At 45.4% G+C, this 27,053-nt stretch overlaps 1 pseudogene; it reads left to right on the top strand.

Moving 5' to 3' along the window:
• Positions 1–7,434, top strand: part of LOC130277468 (carboxylesterase 5A-like) — a 70,657-nt pseudogene extending 63,223 nt beyond the window's left edge.
• Positions 7,435–27,053: the final 19,619 nt, after the last annotated feature.

Here is a 27,053-nt window from a genome sequence, read left to right as displayed (position 1 = left end):
GGTCATGCGGGCATCAAGAAATCTGTGCAACTCATCTCCCGCTTCTATTGGTGGCCGACTCTGGAGACGGATGTTGGGGACTTTGTGCGAGCCTGCACTATCTGTGCCCGGGATAAGACTCCTCGCCAGAAGCCCGCTGGTTTTCTTCATCCTCTGCCTGTCCCCGAACAGCCTTGGTCTCTGATTGGTATGGATTTTATTACTGATTTACCCCCTTCCCGTGGCAACACCGTTATTTGGGTGGTCGTTGATCGATTCTCCAAAATGGCACATTTCATCCCTCTTCCTGGTCTTCCTTCTGCGCCTCAGTTGGCTAAACAATTTTTTGTACACATTTTTCGTCTTCACGGGTTGCCTACGCAGATTGTCTCGGATAGAGGGGTCCAATTCGTGTCTAAATTCTGGAGGGCTCTCTGTAAACAACTCAAGATTAAATTAAATTTTTCCTCTGCATATCATCCCCAGTCCAATGGACAAGTAGAAAGAATTAACCAGATCCTGGGTGATTATTTGCGACATTTTGTTTCCTCCCGCCAGGATGACTGGGCAGATCTCCTTCCATGGGCCGAATTTTCGTATAACTTCAGGGTCTCTGAATCTTCCTCCAAATCCCCATTTTTCGTGGTGTACGGCCGTCACCCTCTTCCCCCCCTCCCTACCCCCTTGCCCTCTGGTCTGCCCGCTGTGGATGAAATTTCTCGTGACCTTTCCATTATATGGAGAGAGACCCAAAATTCTCTCTTACAGGCTTCTTCACGCATGAAGAGGTTCGCGGATAAGAAAAGAAGAGCTCCCCCCGTTTTTTCCCCTGGAGACAAGGTATGGCTCTCCGCTAAATATGTCCGCTTCCGTGTCCCTAGCTACAAGTTGGGACCACGCTATCTTGGTCCTTTCAAAATTTTGTGTCAAATTAATCCTGTCTCTTATAAACTTCTTCTTCCTCCTTCTCTTCGTATCCCTAATGCCTTTCACGTCTCTCTTCTCAAACCACTCATCCTCAACCGTTTTTCTCCCAAATCTGTTCCTCCCACTCCTGTTTCCGGCTCCTCGGACGTCTTCTCGGTCAAGGAAATTTTGGCTGCCAAAAAGGTCAGAGGGAAAAATTTTTTTTTAGTAGACTGGGAGGGTTGTGGTCCTGAAGAGAGATCCTGGGAACCTGAGGACAACATCCTTGACAAAAGTCTGCTCCTCAGGTTCTCAGGCTCCAAGAAGAGGGGGAGACCCAAGGGGGGGGGTACTGTTACGCCGAGCGCTCCGGGTCCCCGCTCCTCCCCGGAGCGCTCGCTTCACTCCCTCCGCTGCAGCGCTCCGGTCACGTCCTCTGACCCGGGGCGCTGCGATCCTGCTGCCAGCCGGGATGCGATTCGCGATGCGGGTAGCGCCCGCTCGCGATGCGCACCCCGGCTCCCCTACCTGACTCGCTCCCCGTCTGTTCTGTCCCGGCGCGCGCGGCCCCGCTCCCTAGGGCGCGCGCGCGCCGGGTCTCTGCGATTTAAAGGGCCACTGCGCCGCTGATTGGCGCAGTGGTTCCAATTAGGGTTTTCACCTGTGCACTTCCCTATATTACCTCACTTCCCTTGCACTCCCTTGCCGGATCTTGTTGCCTTAGTGCCAGTGAAAGCGTTCCTTGTGTGTTCCTTGCCTGTGTTTCCAGACCTTCTGCCGTTGCCCCTGACTACGATCCTTGCTGCCTGCCCCGACCTTCTGCTACGTCCGACCTTGCTTCTGCCTACTCCCTTGTACCGCGCCTATCTTCAGCAGCCAGAGAGGTGAGCCGTTGCTAGTGGATACGACCTGGTCACTACCGCCGCAGCAAGACCATCCCGCTTTGCGGCGGGCTCTGGTGAAAACCAGTAGTGGCTTAGAACCGGTCCACTAGCACGGTCCACGCCAATCCCTCTCTGGCACAGAGGGTCCACTACCTGCCAGCCGGCATCGTGACAACAATATGTCATAAGTCACAGTCTCCAGGGGAGTATGGCAGAGTAAAAGGGATAGCAATACTCCAGGGGAGACCATGTGACTTATGAAATATTGGCCCTGATTTACTAGGTTTCTTTGTCAGTTTTAATTCCCCACAATTTTTTTTCCACGGTATTTACTAAGGTTTCCCTACATTTTCCACTTTCCCTACATTATACTTTTTTTTTAACACATGCCCTGATCTGTAGGGTTTTCCTCAGCTGAAATCCACCACATTTTCTGTGGAAACCTTAGTGAATATGTTGGGTTTTTGTGAAAATGTCGTGACCACGTCCCTTTTCCCGGCAACCACGCCAATTTTGGGGGTTTACATAGTGAAATGGAGAGTTAGTCAGGTATTTTCAATTCTGGCGCAAATTCTGATGCAGAATCTGGTGCACAACCCGACAAAACATGTCTGGTTTGCAATAGTAAATGAGGGCCGTTATCTATTTAACAGTAAAATAAAAAAAACACTACAGCAAACATGAAAACAGGACACAATGACACACAGAGGTAAAGGGAGCATATACAGTGGGGCAAAAAAAGTATTTAGTCAGCCACCAATTGTGCAAGTTCTCCCACTTAAAAAGATGTGAGAGGCCTGTAATTTTCATCATAGGTATACCTCAACTATGAGAGACATAATGAGAAAAAAAAATCCATAAAATCACATTGTCTGATTTTTAAAGAATTTATTTGCAAATTATGGTATAAAATAAGTATTTGGTCACCTACAAACAAGCAGGATTTCTGGAGCTCACAATGTCTTCTTTAAGAATCTCCTCTTTTCTATACTCATTACTTGTAGTAATGGCACCAGTTTGAACTTGTTATCAGTATAAAAGACACCTGTCCACAACCTCAAACAGTCACACTCCAAACTCCACTATGGCCAAGACCAAAGAGCTGTCGAAGGACACCAGAAACAAAATTGTAGACCTGCACCAGGCTGGGAAGACTGAATCTGCAATAGGCAAGCAGCTTGGTGTGAAGAAATCAACAGTGGGAGCAATTATTAGAAAATGGAAGACATACAAGACCACTGATAATCTCACTCAATCTGGGGCTCCATGCAAGATCTCACCCCGTGGTGTCAAAATGATCACAAGAATGGTGAGGAAAAATCCAATAACCACACGGGAGGACCTAGTGAATGACCTACAGAGAGCTGGGACCAAAGTAACAAAGGCTACCATTAGTAACACATTACGCCACCAGTGACTCAAATCATACAGTGCCAGACGTGTCCCCCTGCTTAAGCCAGTACATGTCCGGGCCTGTCTGAAGTTTGCTAGAGAGCATTTGGATGATCCAGAAGAGTATTGGAAGAATGTCATATGGTCAGATAAAACCAAAGTAGAACTTTTTGGTAAAAACTCAACTTGTTGTGTTTGGAGGACAAAGAATACTAAGTTGCATCCAAAGAACACCATACCTACTGTGAAGCATGGGAGTGAAAACATCATGCTTTGGGGCTTTTTTTCGGCAAAGGGACCAGGGCGACTTATCCGTGTAAAGGAAAGAATGAATGGGGCCATGTATCGTGAAATTTTGAGTGAAAACCTCCTTCCATCAGCAAGGGCATTGAAGATGAAACGTGGCTGGGTCTTTCAGCATGACAATGATTCCAAACACACCGCCCAGGCAAGAAGGAGTGGCTTCGTAAGAAGCATTTTAAGGTCCTGGAGTGGCCTAGCCAGTCTCCAGATGTCGACCCCATAGAAAACCTTTGGAGGTAGTTGAAAGTCCGTGTTGCCCAGCGACAGAAGCAAAACATCACTGCTCTAGAGGAGATCTGCATGGAAGGAATGGGGAAAAATACCAGCAACAGTGTGTGAAAACCTTGTGAAGACTGTAAGGGTCACAGCAGGTGGTGGATCCTCTGGGCCTGTGTGGATGATGATGTGAGCCGTGCCGCAAAGTGGGATGGTCTTGCTGCAGCAGGCGGCACCCAGTTCGCTACCCCTGACACGACTCATCCACACAGGTAGCTGGGATGAAGCGTGGTACAGATGGATAAGGACAAGACGAGGTCAGGATAGTTGAAGGTCAGGGCAGGCGGCACAGTAGCAGGATCAGGTCACAGAACAAGGATCAGGTACATGAATAAACAGGATCACAGGAACACAGAAACACAGTAGCTTTCTCTCAGGCACTAGGGCAACAAAGATCCGGCACAGGGGAAGGGGGAGGTGCACACACTTATAGGGTAGGAACAGGTGAAGGCACTAATTAGGGCATACTGGCCCTTTAAATCACAGAGCTCCGGCGTGCCCTAGGAGGCAGGGCCACGCGTGCCGGGACTGAGAACACGGAAGACCAGGGAGGTGAGCCACGGGCTGGAACTCGCATGCGGGCATGTCCTGCGATGTGAGTCCCAGCCTCACCAGCAGCGGGGGACATGAGAGGAGAGCGTTCATTGCCAGTGTGTCTGGCCTGAGCACTGACGTTACAGTATCCCCCCCCCCCCCCTTTGGTCTTCCTCTCTTCTTGGAGGGTTTATGGAGTGGTCAAAGGCTGTAAGTCGTCTGCAGGTTTCCGTAGAATAATTTTGTTACGGGCACAGGTAATGCAGGAGCGAACAGAATCTGCGACATCCCGTTCAAGGTGTGGCCACCAGTAATGCCGGGAGATCAGTTGAATAGTCTTTCGTTTTCCAGGGTGAGCCTCCAGCAAAGAAGAATGTCCCCAATTCAGGATTTCACGTCTCAGTTTAGCAGGTACAAAAGATTTTCCAAGTGGAACTTGCTGAAGATAGCCTGGAGCTAAAGGAATCAAATGCTCAGGAGGAATATTATGCCTTGGCTTGGAGTCCAATTCTGCAACATCGGAGGATCTGGAAAGAGCGTCGGCTCTGAAGCTTTTATTAGCAGGCCTAAGAGGAGGCACGAGACAGTGATCTTGGCAAAATTGTCCCCAACAAGTGATTTCACCAGATTTCCAGTCAATTGTAGAGAATGACGTTGAAGCCAAGGAAGACCAAGAAGAAGCTCTGAAGTACAATGTGGTAGCACATAAAACTCAATTTTTTCCTTATTTAAATCCCCCACTTGCATAATGAGGGGTTCAGTGCGGAATTGCACCTTACAGTTTAGATTTTGTCCATAAAAAGAAGAAATGTAGAAGGGCTTGACAAGACGTGTCACTGGAAGACGGTGTTTATGGACCTGGGAGGCACCAATGATGTTGCCAGCGGAACCAGAGTCCAAAAAAGCAGAAACGATGAAAGAAGTCTTGGCAGAGGTAAACACTTGAACCGGGGTGGTCAGGCAAGGAGAGGTAATATTCACATCAAGGGATGCCACTTCTACTTGTCCAAGATGAGAGCGTTCTCACAAATGCGGAGAACATACAGAACAGTCTTTGAGAAAGTGCTCTGGACTGGCATAATATAGGCACAAATTCTCATTGCGTCAATGGGATCTTTCCTGCTGTGTTAAGCGAAAGCGGTCTATTTCCTTAGCCTCTTCGGCAAAATGCACATCAATTTGATGGCCTCGTCGTTCCAAGCAAGTTCAGAGGCAAGAGTGCGGAACTGAACCGCGTAGTCGCTAACTGAACCGCGTAGTCGCCGAGGTTCAGAAGAGCCGTCTCGACAGAGGAGGCTCGCACGGGTTCTTCAAATGCATTGCGGAATTCTGCAAGGAAGGCCAACAGGTTCAAGGAAACCGGATCTCTATGATCCCAAAGAGGTGTAGCTCAGGCTAAACATTTTTCCAGACAGTAAACTGACCGCTTTCCATCGGGAACAGATCTGCCATGAGTTTTAGATGGATAGAACACTGTGTCACAAAGCCTCTACACAGCTTGGGATCTCCGTCATACTTCGCTGGCAAGGACAAATAAAGCTTGGTCCCAGGAGAAGCTGCAGACACAGGAGGGGGCTCAGGAACAGGTGGCTGCTGCTGTTGCTGTTGTTGCTGTTGAGCGGCAAGAAGCTGTTGCACCATGGCTGAGAGTTGATTCAGTTGTTGCACCTAAAGGGCTAACTGCTGCGACTGTTGAGCCACGACAGTGGAAAGATCCGAGACATCTGGCAAAGGCACTCCAGCGGGATCCATGGCCGTATCTTACTGTAAGGGTCACGGAAGGTGGTGGATTCTCTGGGCCTGTGTGGATGATGACATGAGCCGTGCAAGGGAGCGGATTCTAAGGTGCAGCTGGTTTTCACCAGAGCCGTTCTTGCTGCGGCAGGCGGCACCCAGGTCGCTACCCCTGGCACGACTCATCCATACAGGTAGCTGGGATGAAACTGGTATGAAGTGTGGTACAGATGGATAAGGACAAGACGAGGTCAGGATAGCTGAAGGGCAGGGCAGGCGGCACAGTAGCAGGGGCAGGTCACGGAACAAGGATCAGGTACACGGATAAACAGGATCACATCAACACAGAAACACAGTAGCTTTCTCTAGGGCAGTAGGGCAACAAAGATCCTGCACAGGGCAGGGGGAGGTGCACACACTTATATGGAAGGAACAGGTGAAGACACTAATTAGGGCTTACTGGCCCTATAAATAACAGAGCTTTGGCACGCGCGCCCTAGGCGGCGGGGGCACGTGCGCCGGGACTGAGAACATGGAACACCAGGGAGGTGAGTGACGGGCTGGAACTCGCATGCGGTGCGTCCCACGATGCGAATCCCAGCCCCACCAGCAGCGAGGGACATGAGAGGAGAGCGCTCATGGCACTGACGTTACAAAGACTTACAAGAAACGTTTGACCTCTGTCATTGTCAACAAAGGGTATATAACAAAGTATTGAGATGAACTGTAGTTATTGACCAAATACTTATTTTCCACCATAATTTGCAAATTAATTCTTTAAAAATTCTGGAATACCCTCTTTTACAAATGCAGAAAGTGGAAACACCACACATGCAAATAGTAAAATATTGTACAGGGTCACTAGTCTAAATGAATAAATAACTAAATCCTAATAAATAATGCAAATATCAGGATGTGCAAAGTGTGAAATGTGTATGTAGAAATCAGAGATGATTTATTAACATCAATAATAAGATGAAAAGTTTTCCCATAAATACATGTGGATGGATGAGCCCCACATATATCATTGTGAAACATGGCTTCTGCAACCCCTGAACACCCAGTCACTAAGTATAAACAAGAACAATCCTAATCACTGGTAGAAAACATCTTGATCTTGAGAAGGTGAGGCATTGAAACTTAAATAATATAAGTTGCAGAGCTTTTCAACATGCTACCTGAGTAATTCTGAAGAGACAAATAACTATTTGTCATCCTTTACAGAGATCCTAATGGGCCGGGTCTGGTCCAGTGGCCGCAATATGACCAAAATGAAGGTTATCTTCAGATTAATGTAGCTCCAAGCGCTGCCTACAAACTTAAAGCAGAGAAATATGAATTCTGGACTAAAACCCTTCAACAGAAAATTCTGACAATGTCAAAGGAACGCTAGAAGCCTACAGACTGTAAACGTGTTTCTACATAGGCGAAAACTAAAAGGAGACATTCTATTCTACAACGGCTGGTTGACTTTTAAAGGGAATGTGTAACCGTAAACTGACCCATTGTATAATCAAGTTTTTGGGGGAGATTCTCAAAACCTGTGCAGAGAAAAAGTTGACCGGTTGCCTATTAGCATCCAGTCAGAGTGCTACTTTCATTAGTAAAAGGTCTTCTGGTCAACTTTTTCTTCTACACAGGTTTTGATAAATATCCCCTTTATGCTTATGTTTTTTTTAAATATCTTACCTTTTCCATTCTTGCAGCTAGGAATAAAATTATACTGAGAATTCCTATTCTGTACTGTTCACTTCTCAGCAGTATATAAAACTCATCAGCACATCCAAAAGAACTATTATAAATATGTAGGTACTTGCTGACATGGCCATGCCATGTGCAAATGCAAAAATTACAGAAGCACCTCAAGCTCTAAGATACATGTATAATATGAATAACTTTAAAGGGGTACTTCACAGCCGTGACGTCATGACCCCTGCTGCCCGCACCCAGCGTTTTAAATAAAATGGTCCGAACGCTGGGGCAGTAGAGTACCCCTTTAACCCCTTGGAACGGAGGGTTTTTCCACTTTCGTTTTTTCCTTCTTAGCTTTTAAAAATCATAACCCTTTAAATTTTGCACTTAAAAATCCATATGATGGCTTATTTTTTGTGCCACCAATTCTACTTTGTAATGACATCAGTTATTTTAGCCAAAAAATCTACGTTGAAACGGAAAAAAAAAATCATTGTGTGCCAAAATCGAAGAAAAAACACAATTTTGTAACTTTTGGGGGCTTCCGTTTCTACACAGTAAATTTTTTGGTAAAAAGGACACCTTCTCTTTATTCTGTTGGTCCATATGATTAAAATGATATCATATAAAATCATATCTACATGCAGGAAAATGTATACGTTTAAAATTGTCATCTTCTAACTGTCACGATGCCGGCTGGCAGGTAGTGGATCCTCTGTGCCAGAGAGGGATTGGCGTGGACCGTGCTAGTGGATCGGTTCTAAGTCACTACTGGTTTTCACCAGAGCCCGCCGCAAAGCGGGATGGTCTTGCTGCGGCGGTAGTGACCAGGTCGTATCCACTAGCAACGGCTCAACCTCTCTGGCTGCTGAAGATAGGCGCGGTACAAGGGAGTAGACAGAAGCAAGGTCGGACGTAGCAGAAGGTCGGGGCAGGCAGCAAGGATCGTAGTCAGGGGCAACGGCAGGAGATCTGGAACACAGGCTAGGAACACACAAGGAAACGCTTTCACTGGCACGATGGCAACAAGATCCGGCGAGGGAGTGAAGGGGAAGTGAGGTGATATAGGGAAGTGCACAGGTGATAACACTAATTGGAACCACTGCGCCAATCAGCGGCGCAGTGGCCCTTTAAAACGCAAAGACCCGGCGCGCGCGCGCCCTAGGGAGCGGGGCCGCGCGCGCCGGGACAGGACTGACGGAGAGCGAGTCAGGTACGGGAGCCGGGGTGCGCATCGCGAGCGGGCGCTACCCGCATCGCGAATCGCATCCCGGCTGGAGGCGGTATCGCAGCGCCCCGGGTCAGTGGAACTGACCGGAGCGCTGCAGTGAGGAGAGTGTAGCGAGCGCTCCGGGGAGGAGCGGGGACCCGGAGCGCTCGGCGTAACAGTACCCCCCCCCTTGGGTCTCCCCCTCTTCTTGGAGCCTGAGAACCTGAGGACCAGACTTTTGTCCAGGATATTGTCCTCAGGTTCCCAGGACCTCTCTTCTGGACCACAACCCTCCCAATCCACTAAAAAGAAGGTTTTCCCTCTGACCTTTTTTGATGCTAAAATCTCTTTGACGGAGAAGATGTCCGAGGAGCCGGAGACAGGAGTGGGAGGAACAGATTTGGGAGAGAAACGGTTAATGATAAGTGGTTTAAGAAGAGAAACGTGAAAGGCATTAGGAATACGAAGAGAAGGGGGAAGAAGAAGTTTGTAAGAGACAGGATTAATCTGGCGCAAAATTTTGAAAGGACCAAGATAGCGTGGTCCCAACTTATAGCTAGGGACACGGAAGCGGACATATTTAGCGGAGAGCCATACCTTGTCTCCAGGGGAAAAAATGGGAGGAGCTCTTCTTTTCTTATCCGCGAATTTCTTCATGCGTGAAGAAGCCTGTAAGAGAGAATTTTGGGTCTCTCTCCATATGATGGAAAGATCACGAGAAATTTCATCCACAGCGGGCAGACCAGAGGGCAAGGGGGTAGGGAGGGGAGGAAGAGGGTGACGGCCGTACACCACGAAAAATGGGGATTTGGAGGAAGATTCAGAGACTCTGAAATTATACGAGAATTCGGCCCAAGGTAGAAGATCTGCCCAGTCATCCTGGCGGGAGGAAACAAAATGTCGTAAATAATCACCCAAGACCTGGTTAATTCTTTCTACTTGTCCATTGGATTGAGGATGATATGCAGAAGAAAAATTTAATTTAATCTTGAGTTGTTTACAGAGAGCCCTCCAGAATTTAGACACGAATTGGACGCCTCTATCCGAGACGATCTGCGTAGGCAACCCGTGAAGACGAAAAATGTGTACAAAAAATTGTTTAGCCAACTGAGGCGCTGAAGGAAGACCAGGAAGAGGGATGAAATGTGCCATTTTGGAGAATCGATCAACGACCACCCAAATAACAGTGTTGCCATGGGATGGGGGTAAGTCAGTAATAAAATCCATACCAATCAGAGACCAAGGCTGTTCGGGGACAGGCAGAGGATGAAGAAAACCAGCGGGCTTCTGGCGAGGAGTCTTATCCCGGGCACAGATAGTGCAGGCTCGCACAAAGTCCACCACATCAGTCTCTAGAGTCGGCCACCAATAGAAGCGAGAGATGAGTTGCACAGATTTCTTGATGCCCGCATGACCTGCGAGATGGGAGGAGTGACCCCATTTGAGGATTCCGAGGCGTTGGCGTGGAGAAACAAAGGTCTTTCCTGGAGGAGTTTGCCTGATGGAGGCTGGAGAAGTGGAAATCAGGCAGTCAGGAGGAATGATGTGTTGAGGAGAGAGTTCAACTTCAGAAGCATCTGAGGAACGAGAGAGAGCATTCAAACAGACATTTCTCTATTTTGGCATAGAGTTGATTGTCACGAAGTCTCTGAAGAACCATACGGACATGCTGGCGGTGTTCTTCTAGATTGGCAGAAAAAATCAGGATATCGTCCAGATATACAACAACACAGGAGTATAGGAGATCACGAAAAATTTCATTAACAAAGTCTTGGAAGACGGCAGGGGCGTTGCACAGGCCAAAGGGCATGACCAGATACTCAAAGTGTCCATCTCTGGTGTTAAATGCCGTTTTCCATTCATCCCCCTCTCTGATGCGGATGAGATTATAAGCACCTCTTAAGTCCAGTTTGGTAAAAATGTGGGCACCTTGGAGGCGATCAAAGAGTTCAGAGATGAGGGGTAGGGGGTAGCGGTTCTTAACCGTGATTTTATTAAGACAGCGGTAGTCAATGCAAGGACGTAGAGAGCCATCTTTTTTGGACACAAAGAAAAATCCGGCTCCGGCAGGAGAGGAGGATTTACGGATAAAGCCCTTTTTTAAATTTTCCTGGACGTATTCAGACATGGCAAGAGTCTCTGGGACGGACAGAGGATAGATTCTGCCCCGGGGTGGAGTAGTGCCCGGGAGGAGGTCAATAGGACAATCATAAGGCCTGTGAGGAGGTAGAGTCTCAGCTTGTTTTTTGCAAAAAACGTCCGCAAAGTCCATATAGGCCTTAGGGAGACCGGTTACAGGAGGAACCACAGAGTCACGGCAAGGGTTACTGGGAACCGGTTTTAGGCAGTCCTTGGAACAAGAGGGCCCCCAACTCCTGATCTCCCCAGTGGACCAATCCAGGGTTGGGGAATGGAGTTGAAGCCAGGGAAGTCCAAGGAGAATTTCAGAAGTGCAATTGGGGAGGACCAAAAGTTCAATCCTCTCGTGATGAGATCCGATGCACATTAGAAGGGGCTCCGTGCGGAAACGTATGGTACAGTCCAATCTTTCATTGTTTACACAATTGATGTAGAGGGGTCTGGCGAGACTGGTCACCGGGATGTTGAACCTGTTGACGAGAGAGGCCAAAATAAAATTTCCTGCAGATCCGGAGTCCAAGAAGGCCACAGCAGAGAAGGAGAAGGCAGAGGCAGACATCCGCACAGGCACAGTAAGACGTGGAGAAGCAGAGTAGACATCAAGGACTGTCTCACCTTTGTGCGGAGTCAGCGTACGTCTTTCCAGGCGGGGAGGACGGATAGGACAATCCTTCAGGAAGTGTTCGGTACTAGCACAGTACAGGCAGAGATTCTCCATGCGGCGTCGTGTCCTCTCTTGAGGTGTCAGGCGAGACCGGTCGACCTGCATAGCCTCCACGGCAGGAGGCACAGGAACAGATTGCAGGGGACCAGAGGAGAGAGGAGCCGGGGAGAAGAAACGCCTCGTGCGAACAGAGTCCATATCCTGGCGGAGCTCCTGACGCCTTTCGGAAAAACGCATGTCAATGCGAGTGGCTAGGTGAATGAGTTCATGTAGATTAGCAGGGATTTCTCGTGCGGCCAGAACATCTTTAATGTTGCTGGATAGGCCTTTTTTAAAGGTCGCGCAGAGTGCCTCATTATTCCAGGCTAATTCTGAAGCAAGAGTACGGAATTGTACGGCATACTCGCCAACGGAAGAATTACCCTGGACCAGGTTCAACAGGGCAGTCTCAGCAGAAGAGGCTCGGGCAGGTTCCTCAAAGACACTTCGAATTTCCGAGAAGAAGGAGTGTACAGAGGCAGTGACGGGGTCATTGCGGTCCCAGAGCGGTGTGGCCCAAGACAGGGCTTTTCCAGACAGAAGGCTGACTACGAAAGCCACCTTAGACCTTTCAGTGGGGAACTGGTCCGACATCATCTCCAAGTGCAATGAACATTGGGAAAGAAAGCCACGGCAAAACTTAGAGTCCCCATCAAATTTATCCGGCAAGGATAGTCGTAGTCCAGAAGCGGCCACTCGCTGTGGAGGAGGTGCAGGAGCTGGCGGAGGAGATGATTGCTGGAGCTGTGGTAGTAACTGTTGTAGCATAACAGTCAGTTGAGACAGCTGTTGGCCTTGTTGCGCTATCTGTTGTGACTGCTGGGCGACCACCGTGGTGAGGTCAGCGACAACTGGCAGAGGAACTTCAGCGGGATCCATGGCCGGATCTACTGTCACGATGCCGGCTGGCAGGTAGTGGATCCTCTGTGCCAGAGAGGGATTGGCGTGGACCGTGCTAGTGGATCGGTTCTAAGTCACTACTGGTTTTCACCAGAGCCCGCCGCAAAGCGGGATGGTCTTGCTGCGGCGGTAGTGACCAGGTCGTATCCACTAGCAACGGCTCAACCTCTCTGGCTGCTGAAGATAGGCGCGGTACAAGGGAGTAGACAGAAGCAAGGTCGGACGTAGCAGAAGGTCGGGGCAGGCAGCAAGGATCGTAGTCAGGGGCAACGGCAGGAGATCTGGAACACAGGCTAGGAACACACAAGGAAACGCTTTCACTGGCACGATGGCAACAAGATCCGGCGAGGGAGTGAAGGGGAAGTGAGGTGATATAGGGAAGTGCACAGGTGATAACACTAATTGGAACCACTGCGCCAATCAGCGGCGCAGTGGCCCTTTAAAACGCAAAGACCCGGCGCGCGCGCGCCCTAGGGAGCGGGGCCGCGCGCGCCGGGACAGGACTGACGGAGAGCGAGTCAGGTACGGGAGCCGGGGTGCGCATCGCGAGCGGGCGCTACCCGCATCGCGAATCGCATCCCGGCTGGAGGCGGTATCGCAGCGCCCCGGGTCAGTGGAACTGACCGGAGCGCTGCAGTGAGGAGAGTGTAGCGAGCGCTCCGGGGAGGAGCGGGGACCCGGAGCGCTCGGCGTAACACTAACCCCTATAACTTTTTTTTTATTTCGTACGGGGCGGTTTGAGGGCAAATTTTTGGCGCCATAATCTGAAGTTTTTAGCAGTACAATTTTTGTATTGATCGGACTTTTTGTTCGCTTTTCATAAATTTTTTCATGATATAAAAAGTGACCAAAAATACGCTATTTTGAACTTTGGATTTGACCGTGCGGTTTAATTAACAATATATTTTTATAATTCGGACATTTTCGCATGCGAAGATATCACATATGTTTATTTTTATTTACACAGTTTTTTTTTTTTTTATGGGAAAAGGGGGGTGATTCAAACTTTTATTATGGAAGGGGTTAAATGATCTTTATTCACTTTTTTTTCACTTTTTTTTTGCAGTGTTATAGCTCCCATAGGGGGCTATAACACTGCACATACTGATCTTTTACATTGATCAATGGTTTCTCATAGGAAACCATTGATCAATAATTCTGCCGCTTGACTGCTCATGCCTGGATTTCAGTCACTGAGCAGTCATTCGGCGATCGGACAGCGAGCTGTCCTACAGCTGTTTGGGATGCCGCGATTTCGCCGTGGCGATCCCGAACAGCCCCCTGAGCTAACCGGCATTCGTTTACTTTCACTTAAGTTCAAAGTTGAACGCCGCGTCTTAAGGGTTACTAGCGCGCAGCCACGGGTCCCGGCCATTAGCCACAAGACAATTAGGCTAAGTTTCCACTTGTTTTTTTTCTGGCAGTTTTTGAGCCAAAGTTAGAAGTGGTTCTGTAAGTATTAGAATACCTAAGTTCCACCACTCCTGGAGGAACAAAATTATAGCCAATTGCTTTCTACCCCTATTGTTGCATTCTGCTGAGGAAAGTTTTTTTGGGAGAGAAATCCACATGGATGTAATAGGCTCTATCAAGTAGGAAGTTTAGAAAAGTGGGTGTCTACTCCCGTCTCAGACGCATCGACCAACCAACCAGGATGGGAGCTGTGACAAAAACAGTTTTAATGATTTTAACCTGGGAAACCGGAGACCACACAGTTGTGAATGTGCGATTGGAGGGGTGTGCACTTTCTTTAGGGGAGGGGGACTTTTTTATTTTTTTCTCATTTTATTATTTTATTTAGATCACTGCTACCAACGATCTATATAAACTACCAAAGAGAGGGCCATTAGGTACGATGTACTAAGTATGTGTCTCAGATGGAAACACTCACTATAACAAAACCTATCACATAACCACTGAGACAAAAAAATTTGCAAAAATAGTGTACAATCTTTATTAGGGTGCATAGATACATAAAATCACAATTAAAATTAAAATGGAACAGAGACAGACAGAAAATACAGGCGTCTCATACAGTACGTTATTCACATTCCCTGAAGAAGCTTCACATTCCCTGAAGAAGCTCATTGTGAAACGGTGTTGGGGTGGTGGTCTCTGCTGGTAACGGTGTCCGGTTCTAACTTGTGCATCATGTGTCATCTGACCGTTCCTTATTCTTGGACCATGGCATGTTGAGGTGATATGTGCCATATTTTGGTGGGTCTTCACCTGAATTTGTGCTAGGGTTACAGGGTCTAGTGGTCTGGTTATGATACTATATGTTCCATGCACGATCGCACCTGTATCTTTGGGACCCCTATTGTTGTGTTATGTGCAGTATATTTGGGTAGTCTTTAGGTACTTATTATGGGCATTGTGCTAATATGTATATATAGCTGCTCCTTTTACCCATATACCTTTATGGAATAACTCTAGATAGTCCCTGCACTAGAATACTCACCTTACGTACTGTATGAGACGCCTGTATTTTCTGTCTGTCTCTGTTCCATTTTAATTTTAATTGTGATTTTATGTATCTATGCACCCTAATAAAGATTGTACACTATTTTTGCAAACATTTTTGTCTCAGTGGTTATGTGATGTGGTTGCAACAATCTATATAGTCAAGCATTGGAGAGAAGACGCAGATGGCATCTTTTCTGCAAGCCTCTGGGCCACTTTGTTAAGGGAAGCCCTGTCATCACTCTGATGTAGCAAAAGGAATAGAGGGCGCAACCTAGCGCATTACCACTTAAAAATACAAGGGTGAACACAGGTAAATACAATGCTCACCCAGGATGTTACACTCGCCAAGTGTAACAATGGAAAAAGGCTTGTGTAAAAGTATGCCGGCAGCCGGTCCACCTCAGGACAGATAGACAAAAAGCCAAGGAGCCTCCAGGGGAGCGGCGGACATCAACAGGCCCAGCACACTCATGGGGTAGAATATACTTTAATCACCCATCATGCAACGCGTTTCACAGATTATCTGCTTCATCAGGCAAACTCAGGTGAGTGCAGGCATGCCATATAGAGGGAGCTGGGTGGTTAACCCTCCAGGTGAGCCCATGAGGGATTAACCCCCAGGGCTCCACTGGAGGGGAACCACCCAGTATACAAAGATACACATATATAAAAGGAAAGGGGGGGGGGGGGTCACATATGAGCAATGTATATAAAAAAGACCATATATAAAAAAATGTAGATATATATATATATATATATATATATATATATATAAAATATAAACTTATATGTTAGTATATAAAGGAATGCAGGGGTTGTGGAGCACCCAGCCATCTGACCACTATATTGAATGGAGTAGGAAATTATACTCAAACCATAATATGTAAATGGAAAATCGACTGGTAGAGAGAAGATGATAAATGAGTGAGTATGGAAAAAATAATAAATAAAAACAGAAAAAAAAAATATATGTATATATATAAATAATAATAAATAAATATAAATAAAAATAAGTAAAACATTTTTATAAAAGTGAATAAAATAAAATAACATAAAAATCATAAACATAAAAAAAATGTATCTTCTTTTTATCCTTTACATCACCGTGGTGTCCATCTTGAAACTTTTTATTCTTTGGTGTCTAAGGAATTCTCACAAATTCGTGATTATATAAGCCCCACCTCCAAGAATGATAACCTCACTACCCAAGAAAGAAGTGCAATTAAATCCTTGCAGAACAATAAATCTATAGTGATTCGTCCAGCGGATAAGGGTGGGGGTATTGCCATCTTAGACAGATCCGCTTACATTAAAGAATCACTTAGAATATTGTCGGATGATGAATATTACGAAGTATTACCAACTGACCCTTCATCCCAATACTTTTTGGACTATAAGATTCTCATCAATAAAGCTAGAGATGATTCTCTTGTGAATAAAAAAGAGTTTGACTTCCTGAACATCAAACACTATTCTCTCTCCACCTTCTATTATTTGCCTAAACTTCACAAATCTGTCACCAATCCACCCGGACGCCCTATTATTTCTGGTGTAGGATCTCTTACTTCTCATCTTTCTCACTATATAGATTTGTTTTTGCAACACTACGTAGTACAACTCCCTTCCTACCTGAAAGATTGTACCCAATTAATTAGGGAAATCTGTTCTTTACACCTCTCTTCTAATTTTTCTTTTCTCACTTTAGATGTCTTTGCACTCTATTCTAATATCACCACCCCTATAGGTTTGGCAGCGGTTCGGGATACATTACACCTTGACTCCATTCTCTCACCCCCCCCCCCCCCCCCCCCAATCTGACTTCCTCATTAGGGCCATGGAATTTATTTTGGAACACAATGGGGGAGATTTATCAAACGATTTAGACTGGTTTTTCCTGTCTAAATTTGTCGCACAGAAAGTCGCAGTCTAAATATGTGCGACTTTTCTGCGACTTTTGCTGTAGAGGATTTTTAGAACATGATGCATGCAAGTCTATTTTAGACGGAAATGCATTGGAAAATGCATTGGTGCTGAATTTATCAAGTGCGACTTTTGTGCGACAAGTCGCATCTGCCCAAAATACGCTGAAATGTCAGACCATGTTGGAGCAGGTCTAAATGCAGATTAAGCTGTAGACCCTGAAGTCTGAGCACAGAATTTATCAAGGGCTGTGAGATCTTTGATAAATTAGGAGCACAATAGACAGGAGACTACCACATACGCTGGTCTATAAGCATACCCATAATAGACTAGATTAGTAAATGTCCCCCAATGTTTTTGAATTTGATAATATTATTTATAGGCAGAGGCGGGGCTGCGCGATGGGGACTCGATTCACGCCCAGTTATGCCAATTTGGTTATGGGGAGTTTCGAGTCCCTATTCATCGCGCAGTCCCCCCCTCTGTCATCATGTTCTATTTTTCAGAAGATTTATAGATGATTTGTTTTTTATTTGGTCGGGCAGTGCACAACAGGCCATTGAGTTTGTTGACCACATCAATTCCAACGATTGGAGACTCAAATTCACTCTCCATCACTCTGCAGACAGTATTGAATTTCTAGATTTACTCATCAAGAAGGATGAGATAGGTAATATTACCACTGAAACGTTCTTTAAATCTGTGGACGTGAACAGTCTTCTCGCGTTCAATAGCGCCCATTATCCGAAATGGATCTCTAATGTACCCTACAGTCAGTATTTAAGAGTTAGGAAAAATTGTATCTCTGATGGGGATTTTGTTAAACAATCACGCATACTCCAACAAAGGTTTAAAAATAAAGGTTACCCACAATCAATGTTAAATAATGCATACAACCGTGTCAAAGACAAACAACAGGTCAGCCTGGTACAGCCCAAGCCAGTGGAACATTTTGCAAACGGAATTAACAATGGTAACAACTATAAATACAATTTTATTACGAATTACAATTGTGCATCCATAGAAATAAAAAGCATACTTTTGTAATATTGGGGAATACTCAAAGATGACCCAATTTTGAATAAGTCACTCCCTCAACATCTGGGGGTAACCTTTCGGAGATCTAGCAATCTCCGTAATTTACTAGCTCCCAGCAAGTTAAAACCCCTTGATAAATCAGTAAAAAATTATACTACGTCCCAAGGGGCGCCAGGGATGTACCCCTGTAATCATGGGAGATGTTTGTGCTGTTTCATGATTATAGGGGGTACAAATAGTTTTCTGTCCAACCAGTCCGGATTATCCTACACCATAAAAGGTATACATAATTGTGACAGCTCATATGTCATATATCTATTGACCTGTGTTTGTGGCATGCAATATGTGGGCCGCACGGTTCAGGCCGTGCGGTCCCGCATGAACAAACACAGGTCAAACATCAACAGAAATTTTCTCCTCCATAGCGTTTCACGTCACGTTGCATCAAAACACAATAAAGATATTAACAGCATTAAATTAACCATCATTGAAACTATTCCAGACAACATCCGTAACAGATTCAGGAGACTGATTAATAAAGAGTCATTTTGGATTTGAACGAGACAATTGAAAATGCCCGGTAATTATTTATTATTTTTAATTTTAATTTAATTTAATTTTATTTATTGTATACATTTTTTTTTATGTTTATGATTTTTATGTTATTTTATTTTATTCATTTTTATATATTTTTTTATTTATTTTTATTTATATTTATATTTTATTTTTATTCATATTTATTTATTATTATTTTTATATTTATTTTTATTTATTTAATTTTTTCTGTTTTATTTATTATTTTTTCCATACTCACTCATTTATCATCTTCTCTCTACAAGTTGATTTTCCATTTACGTATTATGGTTTGAGTATAATGCCCTACTCCATTCAATATAGTGGTCAGATGGCTGGGTGCTCCACAACCCCTGCATTCCTTTATATACTAACATATAAGTTTATATTACATAGTTACATAGTTAGTACGGTCGAAAAAAGATATATGTCCATCAAGTTCAACCAGGGAATTAAGGGGTAGGGGTGTGGCGTGATATTGGGGAAGGGATGGGATTTTATATTTCTTCATAAGCATTAATGTTATTTTGTTCCAGGAATGTATCTAATCCTGTTTTAAAGCTGTTCATTTTTCCTGCTGTGACCAGTTCCTGAGGTAGACTGTTCCATAAGTTCACAGTTCTCATGGTAAAGAAGGCGTGTCGCCCCTTGAGACTAAACTTTTTCTTCTCCAGACGGAGGGAGTGCCCCCTCGTCCTTTGGGGGGGTTTAACCTGGAACAGTTTTTCTACATATTTTTTGTATGGGCCATTAATATACTTATATACGTTTATCATATCCCCCCTTAAACGTCTCTTCTCAAGACTAAACAATTGTAACTCCTTTAATCGCTCCTCATAACTAAGATGTTCCATGCCCCATATTAGTTTAGTCGCGCGTCTCTGCACCCTTTCCAGCTCCACAGTGTCCCTTTTATGTACAGGTGACCAAAACTGAACAGCATATTCCAGGTGAGGCCGTACCAATGCTTTATAATATATGTATGTTATATATGTAAATATATATAAAATAAGTTATATATGTAAATATATGTTTTCATTTTTTTTTATATATGGTATTTTGTATATACATTGCTCAAATGTGAACCCCCCCCCCCCCTTCCTTTTATATATGTGTATCTTTGTATACTGGGTGGTTCCCCTCCAGTGGAGCCCTGGGGGTTAATCCTTCATGGGCTCACCTGGAGGGTTAACCACCCAGCTACCTATTTAGAGCATGCCTGTACTCACCTGAGTATGCCTGATGATAATCTGTTAAATGCGTTGCATGATGGGTGATTAACCCCTTACCGCAAATTGACGTTCATAAACGTCCTAAGTGCTGTCCCTGTCTATAACGCGGGGTCCCGCCATAGCGGGATGGTCCCGGCGCCTATTCACAGCCAGGGCCCGCGGCTAATAGCGATCGTTCGGCCACACTCTATTAACCCTTCCGATGCGGCGCTCAAAGCTGAGGGCCGCATCGAAAGTGAAACTAAATGCTTCCCGGCTGCTCAGTCGGGCTGATCGGGGTCATCGCGATAAAATCGCGAGGCCCCGATCAGCTACTCGTAGAGAAGAAGGTCTCTTACCTTCTCCGGTGGCGTCCGGGCTCCGATTGATTACTCCCAGCCTGAGTTACAGGCTGGAGCAATCAATCACCGATTTCACTGATTGTTGCCATGCAACGGCAAGGCAGCAGTCTGTGAATGAAATCAGCCATTGCAAGCTGATAGGTCTCTATGGCACCTATCAGCTTGCAAAAAAAAAGTGTAAAAAAAAAGTTAACCCTTTCAGGTATTCCCTTCTGAATTAATAGTTTAAATCACCCGGCATTTCCTAGTAACAAAATAAAACAGAGTAAATAAAAATACACATGTGGTATCACCGCGTGCGGAAATGTCCGAATTATAAAAATATACCGCTTTTTAAACCGCACGTTCAATGGCGTACACGCAAAAAAATTCCAAAGTCCAAAATAGCGCATCAAACCTATATAAGTAGGGTATCATTTTAACCGTATGGACCTACAGAATAAAGATAAGGTGTCATTTTTACCGAAAAATTTACTGCGTAGAAACGGAAGCCCCCAAAATTTACAAAATGGCATTTTTTCTTTAAGTTTGTCGCACAATGAATTTTTTTTCTGTTTTGCCGTGGATTTTTTGGTAAAATGACTAATGTCACTGCAAAGTAGAATTGGTGGAACAAAAAATAAGCCATAATACAGATTTTTAGGAGTAAAATTTAAAGGGTTATGATTTTTTAAAGGCAAGGAGGAAAAAACGAAAATGCAAAAACGTGAAATCGCTCAGTCCTTAAGGGGTTAAAGTGTATTCTACCCCACGAGTGTGTCCAGCGCCTGTTGATGTCCGCCGCTCCCCTGGAGGCTCCATGGCTTTTTATTACTCTGACGTAACAGGCTTGCTTAGCAACTGCCTGAATGTGGGAGCACAGCATTATGATACAGTATCTCACATAAGTGAGTCCATTCCTACAATTTATGTAAATATTTTTTCATGTGACAACAACACTGCTACAATGTAAAGAGTTTCATTTTTTCCCTCTAAATAACTTAAAGGGGTATTCCAGGCAAAAACTTTTTATATATATATATATATATATATATATATATATATATATATATATATATATATATATATCAACTGACTCCAGAAAGTTAAACAGATTTGTAAATTACTTCTATTAAAAAATCTTAATCCCTTCAGTACTTATGAGCTTCTGAAGTTAAGGTTGTTCTTTTCTGTCTAAGTCCTCTGTGAAGACACCTGTCTCAGGAAACGCCCAGTTTAAAAGCAAATCCCCATAGCAAACCTCTTCTAAACTGGGCGTTTCCCGAGACAGGTGTCATCAGAGAGCACTTAGACAGAAAAGAACAACCTTAACTTCAGAAGTTAATACGTACTGAAAGGATTAAGATTTTTTTAATAGAAGTAATTTACAAATCTGTTTAACTTTCTGGAGCCAGTTCATATATATAAAAAAGTTTTTGCCTGGAATACCCCTTTAACATACAGACATTAATGTCTAAACTTTGCGATCCCCCACATTCCATTTGAGGATGCTCAATAGGGTTTAGATCTGAAGACATTCTAGGCCAGTCCATCACCTTTACCATCAGCTTCTTTAGCAAACCAGTGGTCATCTTGGAGATGTGTTTGGGGTCGTTATAATGTTGGAATACTGCCCTGCGGCCCAGTATCTGAAGGGAGGGGATCATGCTCTGCTTCAATATGTCACAGTAAATGTTGGCATTCATTGTCCCCTAAATGAACTGTAGCTCCCCAGTGGCAGTAGCACTCATGCAGGCCCAGACCATGACACTCCCACCACCATGCTTAAAGGGGTATTCCAGGAATTTTTTTTATCATTTGACTATGCTACAGGGGCTGTAAAGTTGGCGTAGTTCATAATATAGTGTCTGTACCTGTGTGTGATGGTTTTCTCACAATTCTTATGTGATTTTCACCCCGATATTTATTTTTAACAGCATACAAAATGACTGTTGTCTCAAATGTTTCCCAGGTTGCTATGCGGCCGAGACTTGACTCACTAGTCAGCTGATGACAGGGAGCCTGTCTGCTTCAATGGGTGGAGAGATCGCTTGGTGGGAGAGAGATCAATCTGCAAATAATATAACAGCTGTAGGTACCCTGATTGAAAACCACAGGTCTTTTGAATGAATGTAGCTCATTTATGTTTCAATGGGTGGGGTGTCTGATTTGTGGGAGGGAGAAAAATGGAATTATGGGATTTTTTGTCAAAAATGAAAAATCAAACAGTAAATACCAGTTCACAAAAATCTAGCCACAGTGTTCTGGTAATCTCACAACATAGCCATTTATCCCCAAGACAAGCACAGATCCTTCCTAAACATGTCCATTACTGTCTGGCAGGTACGTACTAAAATCACCTTATGGTGCATAACCCCTTTAACTGTAGACAAGACACACGTTTGACACAATCTGAACCAAACAAGTTAATCTTGGTCTCATCGGACCACAGAACATAGTGACAGTAATCCATGTCCTTAGTCTTCTTGTCTTCAGCAAACTGTTTGCGGTATTTCTTATTCTTCATCTTTAAAAGAGGCTTTCTTCTGGGACGACAGCATCTGAGCACTGACAGGCTTACCCCCACCCCTTCAACCTAAGCAGCAATGCTGACTGCTCCCATACGTCTATTTACCAAAGACAACCTTTGGCTATGACACTGAGCACGTGCACTGAACTTCATCGGTCAACCATGTTAAGGCCTGTTCTATATGGAACCTGTTATGTAAAACGGCTGTATGATCTTGTCCACTGTGTTGCAGGTCACTTTCAGGGTCTTGGCAATCTTCCTATAGCCTAGGCCATCTTTATGTAGATAACAATTTTTTTTCAGATTTCAGTCCAAGGGTTCAGATTCACAATTTAGGGTATGTTCACACAGCAGATTTCTTTTGCAGAATGTTCACCCAGAAAATTTTCGACCAGACAGCAAGACGGCAATGCATTTCCAAGCGGATTTTGCATAATTGCTACGTCAATTCTTTCTGCAAAGGCCTGAATCAAAATTCTTGTAAAATCTATCGATATTAAAACAAGTATATCTTTTGCATCCATATGCATTAGATCTAGGGATGTAGAGGAATAATGTCTTTTCACTATGATGCATGTAGGATGCAGATGTGTTGTGATAAAAAGCTATTGTGCTAAACATAGGATGCATATCGGGGTGTCATTGTGTCATGGCTTTTTTGGGGCTGAAAGGGCACAGCAGAGAACTCTTAAAAGAGGGAGCCATTTCACTCTTGTGGGCTATAGACCACTTCAGGCTTGTGGCCTATGGCAATCAGCATTATGCCATGTTGCTGTCAGCACAGGAAGAGGTCTGTAGTGAGAGTAGGAGAGTTTTTCCTTTTATTGTGTAAACATGATTTGATAAGTAGCAGTTCTTACACTAAAGAGGGTAAAATTACTGTGTAGGAGCCGTAAGGAAACATTTTTTACTGTGAAGGGGCATTATGGGGGCACTATGAGTGTGCTAGGACACTTATAGTGTGTGAGGCAAAAAGAGTGGCTTTATTACTTTGTAGGGTCAGCAAGGGGCACCATTCGGATATGTTCACACACTGCAGATTTGCTGCAGATAAGTTGCCATAAATGTGCACTGATTCTGTTCCAAAATGATACAGTAATTGAAATCAGTGGCAGAAAATCCGTAGAAGATCTGTAGCATGTGAACGTGCCTGTACACAAAGTGGGCACTATCACTGTATTAAAGCCATTAAAGCCATTTAAAACAGTCATCACTGTTTTAAAAACAAAAATTTTAACATAATTTGTGAGATTTATCAAAACCTCTCAATCAAAATATTTGAAAAGTTGACCGTTGCTATCAATTAGGCTATCAATGAGTTTACATATGAACTCAACGCAACAGATGATACAACTGATGACAACATGCATCAGTTGAATATAACACACGTGTAGGGCAATTAAATGTTTTTTTTTTTCTTTTATTTTTTCTTTTAATATTAAACAATTACAAAAATACATTGTACAAATCCAATAAAACAACATCACCAATCGGGAGAAAAGCAAAAGCCATAGAAGCCAAATAGCCATACTTGTTTACATCTAAGAGTATATCTAATCAACATCCCCCCCCCATCCCCCCCCCCCACCCACTGGCACCGAGAAGAGCAAAGAGTAGAGAAAAAAAAAAAGGAAGAACTTTTAAGTCTACCATAAATTCCACATTTTTCTACATTCTCTTTGACCCCCCCTACTCCTCATCCATCTAAACTCCTTATTTTTCATGGTTTTCAAACCTTCCTTCCATTCCTCTATTTGCAGTTCTTTAGGGGATATCCAATTCCTTAATATAATCAGTCTGGCGAAGAACAAAATCCGATGTAGTAGGCACTCAAATTTGCCCATCTTACCAATAGCTCCCAGCAGTATAAACTCTATCGTACGAGGTACCTTCACAGGGATTTTACTTTCTACCTCTTTTATTACAGATTCCCAGAAAACAGATATCTTCTCGCACGACCAAAAGCTATGTAAATAGTCCGCTTCTTCCAGACCACATTTAACACACTGTGAAGTGATTCTCACCCCTATCCTATGTAAATGAAGCGCGGAATAGTGGGTCCTGTGTAATATCTTAAATTGTGTAATTTTATGTTCCATATTACGAGAAACCTTGCTTATATTTTGGGCCATAATGTCCCAGTCTTCCTCAGACACAGTACCCACTGTTACGCCGAGCGCTCCGGGTCCCCGCTCCTCCCCGGAGCGCTCGCTGCACTCTCCTCACTGCAGCGCTCCGGTCAGTTCCACTGACCCGGGGCGCTGCGATACCGCCTCCAGCCGGGATGCGATTCGCGATGCGGGTAGCGCCCGCTCGCGATGCGCACCCCGGCTCCCGTACCTGACTCGCTCTCCGTCAGTCCTGTCCCGGCGCGCGCGGCCCCGCTCCCTAGGGCGCGCGCGCGCCGGGTCTTTGCGATTTAAAGGGCCACTGCGCCGCTGATTGGCGCAGTGGTTCCAATTAGTGTTTTCACCTGTGCACTTCCCTATATCACCTCACTTCCCCTTCACTCCCTCGCCGGATCTTGTTGCCATCGTGCCAGTGAAAGCGTTTCCTTGTGTGTTCCTAGCCTGTGTTCCAGACCTCCTGCCGTTGCCCCTGACTACGATCCTTGCTGCCTGCCCCGACCTTCTGCTACGTCCGACCTTGCTTCTGTCTACTCCCTTGTACCGCGCCTATCTTCAGCAGCCAGAGAGGTTGAGCCGTTGCTAGTGGATACGACCTGGTCACTACCGCCGCAGCAAGACCATCCCGCTTTGCGGCGGGCTCTGGTGAAAACCAGTAGTGACTTAGAACCGATCCACTAGCACGGTCCACGCCAATCCCTCTCTGGCACAGAGGATCCACTACCTGCCAGCCGGCATCGTGACAGTAGATCCGGCCATGGATCCCGCTGAAGTTCCTCTGCCAGTTGTCGCTGACCTCACCACGGTGGTCGCCCAGCAGTCACAACAGATAGCGCAACAAGGCCAACAGCTGTCTCAACTGACTGTTATGCTACAACAGTTACTACCACAGCTCCAGCAATCATCTCCTCCGCCAGCTCCTGCACCTCCTCCGCAGCGAGTGGCCGCTTCTGGACTACGACTATCCTTGCCGGATAAATTTGATGGGGACTCTAAGTTTTGCCGTGGCTTTCTTTCCCAATGTTCATTGCACTTGGAGATGATGTCGGACCAGTTCCCCACTGAAAGGTCTAAGGTGGCTTTCGTAGTCAGCCTTCTGTCTGGAAAAGCCCTGTCTTGGGCCACACCGCTCTGGGACCGCAATGACCCCGTCACTGCCTCTGTACACTCCTTCTTCTCGGAAATTCGAAGTGTCTTTGAGGAACCTGCCTGAGCCTCTTCTGCTGAGACTGCCCTGTTGAACCTGGTCCAGGGTAATTCTTCCGTTGGCGAGTATGCCGTACAATTCCGTACTCTTGCTTCAGAATTATCCTGGAATAATGAGGCACTCTGCGCGACCTTTAAAAAAGGCCTATCCAGCAACATTAAAGATGTTCTGGCCGCACGAGAAATCCCTGCTAATCTACATGAACTCATTCACCTAGCCACTCGCATTGACATGCGTTTTTCCGAAAGGCGTCAGGAGCTCCGCCAGGATATGGACTCTGTTCGCACGAGGCGTTTCTTCTCCCCGGCTCCTCTCTCCTCTGGTCCCCTGCAATCTGTTCCTGTGCCTCCCGCCGTGGAGGCTATGCAGGTCGACCGGTCTCGCCTGACACCTCACGAGAGGACACGACGCCGCATGGAGAATCTCTGCCTGTACTGTGCTAGTACCGAACACTTCCTGAAGGATTGTCCTATCCGTCCTCCCCGCCTGGAAAGACGTACGCTGACTCCGCACAAAGGTGAGACAGTCCTTGATGTCTACTCTGCTTCTCCACGTCTTACTGTGCCTGTGCGGATGTCTGCCTCTGCCTTCTCCTTCTCTGCTGTGGCCTTCTTGGACTCCGGATCTGCAGGAAATTTTATTTTGGCCTCTCTCGTCAACAGGTTCAACATCCCGGTGACCAGTCTCGCCAGACCCCTCTACATCAATTGTGTAAACAATGAAAGATTGGACTGTACCATACGTTTCCGCACGGAACCCCTTCTAATGTGCATCGGATCTCATCACGAGAGGATTGAACTTTTGGTCCTCCCCAATTGCACTTCTGAAATTCTCCTTGGACTTCCCTGGCTTCAACTTCATTCCCCAACCCTGGATTGGTCCACTGGGGAGATCAGGAGTTGGGGGCCCTCTTGTTCCAAGGACTGCCTAAAACCGGTTTCCAGTAACCCTTGCCGTGACTCTGTGGTTCCTCCTGTAACCGGTCTCCC

This window comes from Hyla sarda, chromosome 6 (genome assembly GCF_029499605.1).
Source record: "Hyla sarda isolate aHylSar1 chromosome 6, aHylSar1.hap1, whole genome shotgun sequence".
In the NCBI taxonomy this organism is placed as follows: Eukaryota; Metazoa; Chordata; class Amphibia; order Anura; family Hylidae; genus Hyla; species Hyla sarda.
Note: the sequence above shows the minus strand (reverse complement) of the source record. Positions and strands in the feature narration are given on the sequence as shown.